The sequence below is a fragment of the Chiloscyllium punctatum genome, chromosome 36 (genome assembly GCF_047496795.1).
Source record: "Chiloscyllium punctatum isolate Juve2018m chromosome 36, sChiPun1.3, whole genome shotgun sequence".
Lineage (NCBI taxonomy): Eukaryota > Metazoa > Chordata > Chondrichthyes > Orectolobiformes > Hemiscylliidae > Chiloscyllium > Chiloscyllium punctatum.
Window position 1 is genome coordinate 74696473 of NC_092774.1, and position 15103 is coordinate 74711575.

Below are 15103 nucleotides of genomic sequence, written 5' to 3' on the forward strand. Positions count from 1 at the left end.
CTTCCAGGTGAAGCAGCACTTTACCTGCACGACCAACAACCCAGTCTACTGCATTTGCTGCTCACAATGTGGGCTCATCAACAATGGGGAACACGAAGCATAAACTGGGTGACTGCTGCACAGAACATCTACGTTCTGCCCGCAAGAAAGACCCTGAGCTTCCAGTTGCCTGCCAATTCCACACCCCACCCTATTCCCTGGCCAACATCTCTGTCTCAGGCTTGCTGTAGTGTTCCAGCAAAGCTAAGCTCCAGATGGAAGACCAACGCCTCATTTTCCACTTGGAGATCCTATAGCTCTCCGTCTTCAACATCGAGTTCAATAATGGTTTGGACCCGAACTCCCCCATGCCCTTGACACCAACCTCACCCACACGAGGCCTTGTTATCACATAGTCTGCTGTTACACACGACTTATTGTTAGCCAGGAACAGTCTCTATTAACAGTTATTCACCCTCCGACACAGATCGTTATTCACTCCTTTGTCCCTCCAATGTTCTCCCTCTGAACTTGCAGCAAACAGAGCAATGTAGACTGATATCCCTGAGACAGCGGTTTGTCCCATCTCCAGGAACAGGGCTCTCTCTACTGGCGGATAATTAAACTATTTTGCTGTTGCGCTGACGTGGGGAGACTGTGTAAATATAAACTTTTTCTCAATACCCACCTTCCGTTGGTCGAACTGTGCGTTCACTCTGTATCACAACACGTGTGACAGCGCATTTGGAGGCCCACCTTAGCTCTGCTGGTTCTACACAGCAAGTAAATGAGAGTCTCCATTCGTATCATTCCCTTGCCTTCTCCCTGTAAATCTACGCATTGTTACTTTGATCATGTCCACCGAATTCCCTTTTGTGTTCTTGAATCTGCCTCCTTCTCACGGTCAGACAGAGATTTACGGATCCGAACCACTCCCTGTGCGAAAATGTTCTTCCTCATGTCACTTATTTTCCAAATGCCTTGAAATCTCTGCCAATTTTTTGGGAAATTGAAAGGATTCTCATTCCTGCACATGAGGATGAATTGATTAACTTTCTAACGCAAAGGACTGCGGATGCTGAGAATCTGAGACAGAAAGAGGAACTGCTGGAGAAACTCGGCAGGTTTGGCAGTGCCTGTGGGAGAAAACAGATTTCTGAAATATTGTCTCTGATTCTCTTTCCACCGATGGTGCTTCACCTGCTGAGTTGCTCCTGCAATTTCTGTTTTTGCTTTTAACTGAAAGTTCATTTCATCTTTCGGGATGAAACAACCAGACTCGGCATGTGCAGATATTTAACCCTTTCGAAACCTGTGACGTGATTGGATTCAAACAAACCCAGCAATAATTCACTCTTTCTCAGCTCCACAGGCAGAGGGACCTGGGAAATGAAGCTGTCAGTGTGGCTCTTTATTCGTGGGCCGAGTGGTTAATACGATGGATTTGAGATCGATTGCGGTTTCCCCACGCAGGTGTGAACCTTTCCGACTCGAGTTGAGAAATGTCGTCAAAAACAAAGGAAGACTGTTCCCCGCTTTCGTATTTAAGATTCAAATCAGTGGAGGGGTCGGAAATCTGCAACCCATTGCCTGTCAGGGTGGAACAAGCAGATACCCACAGAGCTGCTTTTGAGGCTATGAGCCAAGTATTTGGAAATGAGATTAGAACAGTGAGGGGCGTGAAGTCGTGATCGAAGTTAAGCAGGCACCTGAGGATTAATGTGTTTTATTTGCCAGTGAAAGATACTGCTTCACAAAGTTGGAACTATGGAAGGGAAGCAGTGACGGTGATTATCTTTGGCTGTTCTTCTTGTGAATGTTCACATTGCTGCGCATGTCCGTGTTAACGTCAGAACTCTGACCCATGGCGGCGTCAGGTACGCACAGTGCCAGGGGCGCAATGGATGACGCATCTGACTCCACCTCCCTGTTTGAAATGCAGCGCACAGCTTATTCACGCACCCCAATTAATCTTTCTCATTGTCCTGAACCCGGCATACGATTTGAATTCCTGATCTGCGGGAATGAGAATCCTTTCACTGTCTCGCGTCAGTAAGTGTCTCTGAGAACATCAGAGTCCCGTCACAGTGCTGTCAGAGGAGGGGAAGCTGAAATAGCCCCACACGCTGCTCATGGGCACATTTCACTTTCCCCAACTCACCGCCCCAACCACTACGGCTCCTGAGAGCGGAAAGGGAACAAACTCCAAAACCCAGTCTCAGCTTTGTAAATCTACAGGAAATAAGAAAACTGTACATCCCTTCGGGTCTTCCATCCTGGGCAGACAGCGTTAATTTTAAATGGCTGTCCAGTCAGTGCCGATTCGTTTTGCCTGAAAAAAATCTTGCTTATCTCATCCCAGCATTTCTTGCCACAGAGAACTGTGCGGCAGAGTTCATGTATATATTTCCTTGTATGGTATTTTGTAAATAACATTCGTTTGCTGGTTGTTTGTGTGGGGTATTTCAGGTTCATTAGCCGCTGTTTAAGTGTGTTGGTAGGTTTGTGGGCGACCATGATGCTGAGAGGGTTGAGTTGTCCGGACATCATTTCCCAGATGCCTTTAATGTAAAGTAATGTGGCTAGGGTTTCTACAGACGTTGTGTCTGCTTGTGTCAGTTTGTGGATGTGTAATCGGCACACTGGGTTTATTGGGTAGGCAAAAGTGTGGACAACAGATGCTGGAAAGCAGAGGTTAGATCAGAGTGGTGCTGGAAAAGGACCTGCATTTACTCTGCAGAGTGGGAGGGGGGGGTTGAAATTTTGTGCCATAGGTCGATGGAGTTGATTGGTGCGGGTGTCCTGGAGATGTTCCCTCAAACGCTGTGACTTGACTTTGCGAGGAGTCTCAAGTCTCCCAATGTAGAGGAGACCGCATCGGGAGCAATGGATACAAGAAATGACAATGTTGGATGCCTGCTAACTGCCGCGGCCCAGGTTCGATTTCCGTTCAGGAAAGTAATTTTCAGTAGAGCTGACGGATTTGGCCAGCATCTCCCTGGTGGTCTAGTGGTTAGGATTCGGCGCTTTCACCGCCGCGGCCCGGGTTCGATTCCCGGTCAGGGAAGGCGTTTCCTCGGAGTTTATACACTACCCGTTCTTCTTAAATGTGCTGTTCAGTTTTTGATTGATCTTCGTCGTTCCTGGGTGCTGCAGTGTGTCGTGGCTCGTTGAAATAGCATCCTGTTGCAGATTTGTTTGTGTGTGTAGGGATGATTGCTTCTGTAGTTCAGTTCTTGGTTCGCGTGCGTTGTTTTCCTGTAGACGCTGTTTTGAATTGACCATTGACTGTTCGCTCTACTGTGACATCGAGAAATGGCATTTTGTTGTTCTTCTCCTCTTTTGTGAATTTTATGCCAGAAAGGATATTGTTGATGGTGTTGTAGGTTTCCTCTAATTTGTTTCATTTTTTGATGTCAAAAGTGTCATCGTTGTAGCGGACCCAAAGTTTGGGTTCGATCGTTGGAAGGGCTGTTTGTCCGAGTCTCTGCATTATTGCTTCTGCGAGGAATCCTGACACTGATGGATTCGTGGGTGTTCTGTTGATTTGTTTGTCGGGCTTGTTACTGAATATGAAGTGGGTGGTAAGGCACAGTTCCACGAGGTTGACAGTGTTATCTTTGCTGATGAAGTTGGTGCTGTGTTTTTGTCTTGGTTCTTCGAGTAGTGTCTTCAGTTTTCTTTGGCCACGTTGATGTTAATGGATGTGAACAATGGTGCTATGTCAAAGGACAGCATTATTCCATCCCCTTCTATCTTAGTGTCTTTGGTGTTCAGGAATTCTTGGATGGAGTAAATGGGGTGGCGTGAATCTTCGATTTGGTGTTTTAGTCTCTCTTGGAGGCCTTTGACTCGTCTGTATATTGGTGTTCCAAGTAGTGAGACTATGGCCTGGGGGGGGGGGGGGGGGTCACCTGGTTTGAAGAGGAGGAGAACAACAACAAAATGCCATTCCTAGATGTCACAGTACAGCGAACAGTCAATGGGGAATTTCAGACTAGCGTCGACAGAAAAACAAAACACACAACACAAATATTTAACCACAGAAGCAATCATCCCAACACCCACAAACGAAGCTGCATCAGGACATTATTTCAACGAGCCACGACACACTGCAGCACAGAGAAACTACGAAGAGCAGAAGAGAAATACGTATATAGTGTTTTTAATGAGAATGGGTGCCCAATAAACCCAGTCCGCCGATTTCTCATTGATGCTTCCAAGCTGACTCACAAAAACTCGGTTTGTCCCTCCATTCTTTTCTGTTTTTTTTGTGGGTTTTGAAAGATTTCCCAATCCTCTGACTGAGTATTGGAGTTGGGAAGTTATGTTGTGGCTGTACAGGACATTGGTTTGAACACTTTTGGAATATTGTGTGCAATTCTGGTCTCCATCCTATCAGAAGGATATTGTGAAATTTGAAAGGGTTCTGAAGCACCAATGGGTCCACAGAGGGGAAGAGGCCCTTCTGCTGTCCTGAGTGCAGCAAGGGCTTTGCTCTTTCCTCCGATCTGCTGGCCCATTGGTGTGTCCACATGTGGGAGAGGTCTTTCAGTTGCCCTAAGTGTAGGAAGGCCTTCAACAGTAACCCAGCCCTGCTGAGGCACGAGTCCATTCACACCAGGGAGAAGCCGTTCTCCTGCCACGAGTGCGGGAAGGCCTTCAGCAATTCCTCCGCCCTGCTGAATCACCAGTGTGTCCACATTGGGGAGAGGCCCTTCAGCTGGCCCGAGTGTGTGAAGTGGTTCATGTTTTCTTGCAACTTGAGGAAGCACTAGCGCGGGCACTGCTACTCATTCAGCCAGGGACTGCACATTGCCAATAAAATGATCCAAAAAAACCCAAGACCGCAAGACCATCGGAGCAGAAGTTAGGCCATTCGGCCCTTCGAGTCTACTCTGCCATTCGTTAGTGACAAATGTAGTGCAGATGAGATTAGCTACAGTGTGGAAACAGGCCATTTGTCCCAACAAGTCCACACCAACCCTCCGAAGAGTAACCTACCCAGTCCCATTTCCCTCTGACTAATGTACCTAAATCTATGGGCAGTTAAGCATGGCCAATCCACATGACTTGCACATATTTGGATTATTGCAGAAAACAAGATCACCCAGAGAAAACCCACGCAGACACTGGGAGAATGTGCAAACTCCTCACAGACAGTCAGCCAAGGCTGGAATCATACCTGGGTGCCCGGCACTGTGAGGCTGCAGTGGTAAACACTGAGACACTACATGTTGCAACCCGAAGTTGGCAAGCAGGAGGTTGGGAGAATGCAGCAAGCCAGGCAGCACCAGGATGTGGAGTAGTCAGCGTTTTGGGTATTAACCCTTCTTCAGGACTGAAACGTTGACTTCTCCATGAGAAATAATTTATGGGAATGTTGCTGGGGGTTGTAGGGCTTGAGCTCCAGGGAGAGGCTGAATAGGCTGGAGCTGTTTTCACTGGAGCATCGGAGACAGAGGAGTGATCTAATAGAGGTTACAAAATCATGAGGGGCATGGACAGGGTAACAGACAAGGTCTTTTCCGTGGGTTGGGAGAGTCCAGAACTAGCGGGCATAGGTTAAGGATGAGAGGCGAAATATATTAAAGGGACAACATCTTCATGCAGAGGGTGGTATATATATGAAATGAGCTGCCAGAGTATATGGGTCAGGTGCTGTCAAATGGGACTAGATTAATTTAGGATATCAGGTCAGCATGGGCAAGTTGGACCGAAGGGTCTGTTTCCATGCTGTATGTATCTCTGACTACTGGTCCTGATGTAATTTTAAAATAAAGTCCAAGTAACTTTGAATAGTTCAATCTTGTTGAGCTCACCTCCTGAAAAGTTTCAAATGTATCCTTCTGAGGGATACTATTTAAACATGCTGAGTTGGACAAAGTAGCCCATCAAGTTCAACACAAACCCAGAGTTGAAGAAGTCAGAAGTCAGAACACCAAGGGGACCAAAACTGACCACAATATTCCAGGTGCAGCCTCATCAACGTCCTGTATAACTACAACATAACATGCCAACATCTGTACTCAATTCCCGAACTGATAAAAGCCTGAGTGCTGAAACCTTGCTTCACTGCCTTTTGTACCGATGTTGTCAGAGATATAAGACCTACTTTAAACTGATCCACAATCCAGCTGCTGGGAGCCCAAAAGCAGAGTAGTGCTGCCTGAGTGTGTTGGGTAGGTAAGCATAGGTCGATGGGTCAAAACCATGTGACGCTATTGCTCAATGTCTCCTCATTTCCTCTCCCCCACCATGTCGCAGATCCAACCTTCCAATTCGACACCAACCTCTTGACCTGTCATACCTGTCCACCTTGCTTCTCACCTATTTACTTCACCCTCATCTCTGACCTATCACCATCAATCCCTACCTCCATCTACCTATTGCACTCCCAGCTGCCTTCCCTCCAGCCCCACTTCCTTCCCATTTATCTCTCAGCCCCCTTGGGCCACCCTTTATTCCTGATGAAGAGCTTATGCTCTAAGCCAAGACTGTGATGAAGCAACATCCTCAACAAATAGGAAATAGCTCCCAAGTCAGATTTCATCCCTTCTTCTGTTTCCCAGTTCTTTCAGAAATAAGGAATGTCTTTTCCTTCCACTACAAAGTGGTCTTCCACTTTGCGCTGTCTGAAGTGTTATCCCTCACCACTCCTTCAGACACCTTTTAAGAATCCTTTCAACCTGTTTTTCTAACAATTGTGGAGGTGACCAAAAGCAAACATTTCACTTCTCCTCAATGTCCCATTTCTCCTCCTATGAGCCATTTTGTCATGTTGTCTATGTTACAAGCAGCCGAGTGCACTTGGTTTCTGAATTGAAATTTGGCCATTGAAGTGAACAGGATTAATATTTATCGATGGCTAGCTGTGTTTGCACTAACTGTAGTTATCCACCAATACGATGTCTTTTGTTCCACCAAAACTGGAAACAATGATCTGTGTTTGTATTGCAGTCGGATGTAGAAAATCATCCCAGCGATCTTCACGTTATTCTAGCTTACTGAGGCCATAACAGCATTGCGTGGCAGTTTGATGTGACTAAAACTTGGATGGAAAGAATATAGATTGATGAGAAGTCACAATGACAGAGTGTGTGGCCACAATCGATCTGTCTGGCTTGATTATATGAGTGGCGGCTCTTCAAGAGCAACTTCCACTCCATCACTTCAACCAGCAAGAGGAGATAAGTGTGAACACAACATTTCAAATGTGACATTTACGCATTGCTTCGATGTTATTGATCAAGATCCTGGAACTCGCTCCTGAGCCTTTATTATAGACCACATCATATTTGTGAAGCAATTTAAGAGGCAGCTCATCACCACTTTTTCAAGGACAGTTTGGAAAGACTTGCTGGCAGAGCCAATGATATTCACATGATATTGGAGACGCTCTGATCATATGAATAGATGATTGGCTAACCAATGATATAGTAGGGGTAAGGGTTATGTTCTGGATCGCAAATTGTAACTAGCAATGTACCACAGGGATCAGTGCTGGGGCCAAACTTATTTACAATATGGATATGAATTACTTGGATAAGTGAAGTGAATGTCCTATTGCCAAGACTGCAGTAAAGACAGTTGATTGGAATGCAGGTGGTGAGGATGACATGGAGAGGGATATCGACAGGTTAAGCAAATGAGCAAAACCTTGGCCGATGGAATGGAATGTGGGAAAATGAGGTTGTGCACTTTGCCAAGAGGAAAAGTGCTGAATGTTAAATGGAGAAAGCTGCTGAATAGGAGGATTTGCAAGCTCGCATCCATGAACACTTCATCCAAGTTCAGTGAGTAATAGGGAAGACAAATGGGATGTTGGTTTTTAAATGGAGTATCAAAGTGGGGAGGTTATTATGAACCGAAATCAGACACCAATTAGGCCACAAGTGAACACTGGGAACAATTTTGGGCCTTTTAGCTAAGGAAAGATATACTGGCATTGGAGGCAGTCCAGAGAAGGTTGACCAGGATGGTATCAGGGATGGAAATAATGTCTTATGAGGAGAAATGAGTCGGTTGGGCCTGTGTTTAATAGCAGTTAGAAGATTTCGAGGAAATATTATTGTCACAAACAAGATTCTGAGGAGACGTGACAGGCTAGATGTGGGAAAGTTTCCCCTTGTGTGTGAGTTTAGAACCAGAGGGAATAACCTGCAAATAAGGGATTGTATGTTTCGGACAGCTGTTGAGCCTGGATTGTTAAGTGCATTCAAAACTAAGATATATATTTTTTTAAATGAGAAAGGGAACTGAGGATTATGGGGAAACAGCAGGAAAGTGAAGTTGATGTTTACCAGAACAATAATGGGATACAAAGTGCGACATCCCATGAATGAATAAAGGAAAATATTCAGGAAAAAATTGTCATTGAAGGGAAGATTGGGATCTAGTGATAATGGTTGAGCAACCCACAGATCTTCTGAGAACACAAATTCAAATCTCATCATGGCTGCTCGTGTTCAACTCATAAAAAGACCTGAAAGTGAAAGTTCCTCGGTCCTGGCAACCAGGAAACAGTTATTCACTAAAATAATGAATTGCAGATGTTGGAGATCAGCAGCAAAAGGCAAAATTGCTGGGGAAACGCAGCAGGTCTGGCAGCATCTGTGGAGAGAAACCAGTTAATCTTTTGAATCCAGCCAAGTTTTGAAGGACCACTGGACTCAAAGCAGTAACACTGTTGTCTCTTTATAGATGCTACCAGAATTATTGTGTTTCTCAACAAACTGTCCTTTTTAGGGCAGGAAATCTACCATTCATGAATCCTGCATGATTGTATGCACGTCCTGCGTGCCCCCCCACTCCCCCCCCCCCCCACACACACACACGTACACACACACACACATCCCTTGTGTCTTCAGACCTACTATAATGTGGTTGACTCTCAACTGCCTTCTAGCATGTAGTCACAATTCCTCTGTTCAAGGGCCATGAGGGACAATGAGCAAATGTTGGATGTGCTCGCAATCATCACATCCCACAAAATATTTTCTCATTACTGAAAAAAAAAATAGATTAATGAAGGACAGCCAAAACAAACTGCTATGGGAAAGTCATACCCAAGTAACCTGATTTGCCTGTTGTTATCTTTTTTAAAGTCATCTTCAGAGAGGACATTGATTACACCCCTGTTGGAATACTGCAGGCAATTCTGGGCTCTCTGTTACAGGAAGGAGGTTATGAAACTTGAAAGGGTTCAGAAAACATTTACAAGGATGCTGCCAGGGTTGGAGGGTTTAAGCTACAGGAAGACGCTGAATCGACTGGATTGTTAAGTGCATTTAAAAACTAATTTTTTTTTTAATCCGAAAGGGAATTGATGATTATGGGGAAACAGCGGGAAAGTTAAGTTGATGTTTACCAGAACAATAGTGGGAGACAAAATGCGACATCCCGTGAATGAATAAAGGAAAATAGTTAGGAGAAAATTGTCATTGAAGGGAAGATTGGTTGAGCAACCTAGAGAACTAGGTCTTCTGAGAACGCAAATTCAAATCCCATCATGGCTGCTGGTGGAATTTATGTTCAACTAATAAAGAGATCTGGAGGTGAAAGTTTCTCTCTGTCCTGGCAACCAGGAAACAGTTATTTACTAAAATAATGAATTGCAGCTGTTGGAGATCAGCATCAAAAGGCAAAATTGCTGGGGAAACGCAGCAGGTCTGGCAGCATCTGTGGGGAGAAACCAGTTAATGTTTTGAATCCAGCCAAGTTTTGAAGGTTCACGGGACTCAAAGCAATAACACTTGTTTCTTCATAGATGCTACCAGAACTGTTGTGTTTCTACAGAAACTGTCCTTTTTAGGGCAGAAAATCTACCATTCACGAACCGTGCATGCATGTATGCACGTGCGTGCGCATCCAGACACGCACACACACCCACACACACACACACACACACACACACACACACACACACACACACACACACACACACACATCTTGTGAAGGGCTCGGGAACCATAAGAAATAGGAATTGGAAAATGCCATTCAACACCTTGAGCCTGCTTTTCCATTGAGTAGAATTGTAGCTGATCTGACATTCCCCACATTCACTTTCCTGCCTTTTTCCTGTAACTGTTCATCCCCCGACTCTTCACGAATCTATTGATCCTCGTTTTAAATGTGACATGAAGGCTGTCAACAGAGTTACTGAGATGGGGGAGGGGGTGCTCAGGTCGAACTTGGGGACTAAAACAATGGCTTCACACTTCACAATATTTAACTAAGGGAATGTTTATAGTTTATAGATAAAAATTCCTGAAGAAGGGCTCATGCCCGAAACGTTGATTCTCCTGCTCCTTGGATGCTGCCTGACCTGCTGCGCTTATCCAGCAACACATTTTCAGCTCGGATCTCCAGCATCTTCAGTCCTCATTTTCTCCTAGAGAGGCCCATGGAGTCTCACAGAGCGACACAGATGTACAGCACAGAAGCAGACCCTTCGGTCCAACTCGTCCATGCAGCCCAGATATCCTAACCTAATCTAGTCCCATTTGCCAGCACTTGACCCAAATCCCCATAAAACCTTCCTATTCATATGCACATCCAGATGCATTTTAAATGCTGTAAATATACAGCCTCCACCACTTACTCCGGCAGCTCATGCCGTACATGCATCACCCTCTGCGTGAAAAGTTTGCCCCTTAAGTTCCTTCTACATCTTTCCCCTCCCTTCCCTAAAACTATGCCCTGTAGTTCTGGACTCCCCCATCCCAGGGAAACTAACTTGTCTATTTGCTCTATCCATATCCCTCATGATTTTATAAACCTCTATAAGGTCACTCCTTAGCCTCCGACACTCCAGAGAAAACAGTCTATTCAGCCTCGCCCTATAGTTCAACCCTCCAACACTGGCAAAATCCTTGTAAATCTTTTCTGCACCTTTTCTAGTTTCACAACATCTTTCCTATAGGAAGCAGATCAAAATTACATGCAATATTCCAAACGTGGCCTGACCAATGTTCTGTACAGTGGCAACATGAGCTCCCAACATCTATCCTCGATGCTCTGACCAACAAAGGAAAGCATACCAAACGCCTTCTTTTCTATCCAATCTGCCTGCGTCTCTACTTATAAGGAACTATCAACCTGAACTCCAAGGTCTCTTTGCTCAGCAACACTTCCAAGGAACTTACCATTAATTGTAAAAGTCCTGCTCTGATTTGTTTTTTCCAAAATGCAGCACCTCATATTTATCTACATTAACCTCCATCTGCCACTCCTCAACCCTTTGGCCCATCTGATCAAGGTCCTTTTGTAATCTGAGGTAACCTTCTTTGCTGTCCACTACACCTCCAATTTTGGTGTCATCTACAAACGTACGAACTATACCTCCTCCGTTTACATGCAAATCATTTATATAAATTACAAAAAGTAGCGGACCCAGCATCGATCCTTGTGGTACACCATTGGTCAAAGGCCTTCAGTCTGAAAAGCAACCCTCCATCACCACCCTCTGTCTTCTTTCTTCTAGCCAGTTCTGTATCCAAATGGTTAGTTGTCCCTGCATGCCTTGAGATTAAACCTTGCTCACCAGTCTCCCATGAGGAACCTTGATGAATGCCTTCCTGAATTCCATATAGATCACGTCCATCGCTCTGCCCTCATCAATCCACTTTGTACTTCTTCAAAAAACTCAATCAAATTCGTGAGACCTGATTTCCCAAGCATAAAGCCATGCTGACAATCCCTAATCAATTCTTGCCTTTCCAAATACATGCAAATCCTATCTCTCAGGATTCTCTCCAAAAACGTGCCCATCACCAATGTCAGGCTCACAGGTCTCGAGTTCCCTGACTTTTCCTTACCACCTTTCTTGAATAGTGGCAGCACATTAGCCACCCTCGAGCTTTCCGGCACCTCACCTGTGACTATTGATGATAGAAATATCTCAGTGAAAGGCCCACCAATCACTTGCCCAGTTTCCCTCAGAGTTCGAGGGTACACCTGATCAAGTCCTCAGGATTTGTCCACTTTTATGCATTTCAAAATATCCAGCAATTTCTTATCTGTAATATGGACATTTTTTCAACATGTCACCATCTACTTTCTCACATTCTATGTCTTCCATGCCCTTCTCCACAGTAAACACTGATGCACAATATCCGTTCAGAATCACACACCCCACCCCCCGCCCCCCATCTACTGCAGCTCCACACAAAGGCCGCCTTGCTGATCTTTGAGGGTCCCTATTCTCTCCCTTGTTATCCTTTTGTCCTTAATGTATTTATAAAAACCCTTTGGGTTATCCTTAACTCTGTTTGCCAAAGCTATCTCATGTCCCCTTTTTGCCCTCATGATTTCCCTCTTAAGTATGCTCGTACTGCCTTTGTACTCTAAGGATTCATTCGATCTCTCTGTCGACACCTGATATATGCATCCTTCTTTATCTTAACCAAAATCTCAAATTCTCTAGCCATCCAGCATTCCCTACACCTACCAGCCTTTCCTTTCACCCTATCTGGAATATACTGTGTCTGGACTCTGGGTATCTCATATTTGAAGGCTTCCCATTTTCCAGCAGTCCTTTAACCTGCAAACATCTGCCCCCAATCAGCTTTTGAAAGATCTTGACTAATACCTGAGTCTTGCTCAATTTTAGAACTTCAACTTTTAGATCTGATATATTATTTCCAATCTCTATTCTAATGTTAATTGAATTATGGTTGCTGGCCCTTAGGTTTTGCACCCTCGCCAGTATGTACATCCTCATTGTGAATTAGAAAATTTCCTTGTGCACTCTTTACAAATTCCTCTATTTGGCGGATAGGTAAATGGGCAGGAGTTTACCTTGGTTCCACTCTTCCTTCATTTCCATCAACCCTACCCCTATTCCCACCACAACAGTCCAACGACACTTTCTCCTGCAACTGCCGAATGTGTGACACCAGCCCATTTACCTGCTCCCTCCTCACTACACAAGGACCCAAACGTACCTTCCAGGTGAAGGGGCACTTTACCTGCACTTCCCACAACCAAGTCTACTGCATTTGCTGCTCACAATGTGGTCTAATCCACATTGGGGAAAACGAAGTGTAAACTGGGTGACTGCTGCACAGAACATCTACGTTCTGCCCGCAAAAAAGACCCTGAGTTTCCAGTTGCCTGCCAATTCCACAGCCCACCCTGTTCCCTGGCCAATATCTCTGTCTCAGGTTTGCTATGGTGTTCCATCGAAGCTCAGCACCAGCAGAACGAAGAGCACCGAATATTACACTTGGGGACCATACATCCTCCGGTCCCAATATCGAATTCAATAACTCTAGGGTCTGCAATCCATAGTATCCTCGTCCCTTCCACACACACCAAGCCTTGTTATCACATAGTCTTTCATTATACACTACGTATTCTTAGCCATGAACAGTCTCCATTTACCATCCCACGCGGATCGTTATCAACTCCCTTTTCTGTCCAACAATTCTTCCCTCGCTTTGGGCTCTGTCCTGATCTGTCATTTACTGCATCCGCCTTCCTCCCACGGTATTTCCTGCATATAAACCAACGTTTTCCCGATCACCATCAGTTCTGTAGAAGGGTCACCCGCAACTACTGTGTTTTTTGTTTCTGATATACAGCATCCGCAGTTCTTTCACCTTTTTATTGAGGTAGAGTTAGAAATTGTTTCGAGAGAAAGAAGGAGAGGGGGGAGAGACAGAACAGACATGAACTGTTGATCTCGGTTGTTCGTCATGACGTAAAATCATTGTTGTACGATCATTTCCCTTAAGCATGAATAGTGGGCGTTTGCCATCCGTGAGCTTGTGGCGCCACCGTAGCGCGTCTGACTCCTGATCCGAAAGTTGCGTGTTCAAATCACGTCCAGCGCACTAATATCCGCTTCTTACATTGCAAATTAAGAAAGGAGTATTTGTTGAGCCAAGCCTTCCTTCCAGGAACTTTCAATCACACGTGAAGCTTTGCTGTCAGTTTGATTTGTGAACACAGTGTCTGGGAGGTGGTATGCCCATTGTTTGGGTAAATGCTCAGCTCCCCCAGTTCATCACGGGATTCAAACACAGCCGCCTCCCTCTGGGCAGACGTTTCATTCAGTTGGTGACAGCACGGTGTGAATAACATAATACCAATTTTTTTACAACATAATCCAGAGACTCCCAGCTTTATGTTTCAATCTATCAGGAGAGTGAATGCGAGTTCAGATAGAAATGTTTCCCACCAACAGCATATCCTTTCCTCTCACTGGACTCAGTTAAAATTATCTTTATTCAACAGAAGGAGCGGAAACTACAGTCTGACGGCCCCTCTCCACATTAACGGTGAGCCTGAATTTTATAAACGGTGTCAGTAAAATCCAATGGCGGACATTGATTTGGTTCAGTCGATATTTTTGCCAAGCGTAATTCACCGAGAGGATGCTGCTGTGTGAAACTGTGGGAATTACTGCAGGGCCTCCTGCGCATGGAACACACCACAACTGAGGTGTTTCACCTTCAACAGTTTATTCCTATCTCGGAGAAGAGGGGTTTGATGATTCGGATCACAGCAGCCAGACAGAGAACAGGAGAAGAGCACTCAGCCCTTCACAAGCTTGTCACCACATCTGGGTCATCGTGGCCCGTGTATCAGTATGGGATAGTAATCTGCATCTACTGACTGGAAGCACAGCAAATTGGAGTGCTGGTTGGACTATCACACAGGAGAAAACGGCTTCGACCTATCAACTGGAGTGGCTCCCAATGCGCAACTCCGCTCACCTCAACTGAATAACTGGAAACAAATTACTCAGTGATTCAAAGGAATACTCGGTTTTGAATCTGCTTTGTGTCATGTACCTTCGAGAATTATGTCAAAACACCTTCATTGCTGTGATGGAGTATCCTGTTGGGCAGAATATATCCGTTGTCAAATTTCCTACGTTTTATTGGTCCAACTCCGATTTCACTCAGAATCACAAAATGTGTGACAGCGCAGACTGAGGCCATGCAGCCCACCTTAGCTCTGCTGGTTCAACACAATATGTAAATAAGTGTCTCATTCTGTCGCCTTCTCCCTGTAAATCTGCACATTGTTACATTGAACATGCCCACCGAATTCCCTTTTGTGTCCATTGAATCTGCCTCTTTGTCACTGTCAGACAGCGACTTACTGACCCCAC

The 15103-nt window shown here is 45.1% G+C and overlaps 1 non-coding gene across 1 annotated transcript; it reads left to right on the forward strand.

Annotated features, from left to right (window-relative positions):
* The first annotated feature begins 2974 nt into the window (after positions 1 to 2974).
* trnae-uuc (transfer RNA glutamic acid (anticodon UUC)) lies at positions 2975 to 3046 on the forward strand. Its single transcript has one exon. It is a non-coding gene; the product is annotated as a tRNA-Glu (tRNA).
* Positions 3047 to 15103: the final 12057 nt, after the last annotated feature.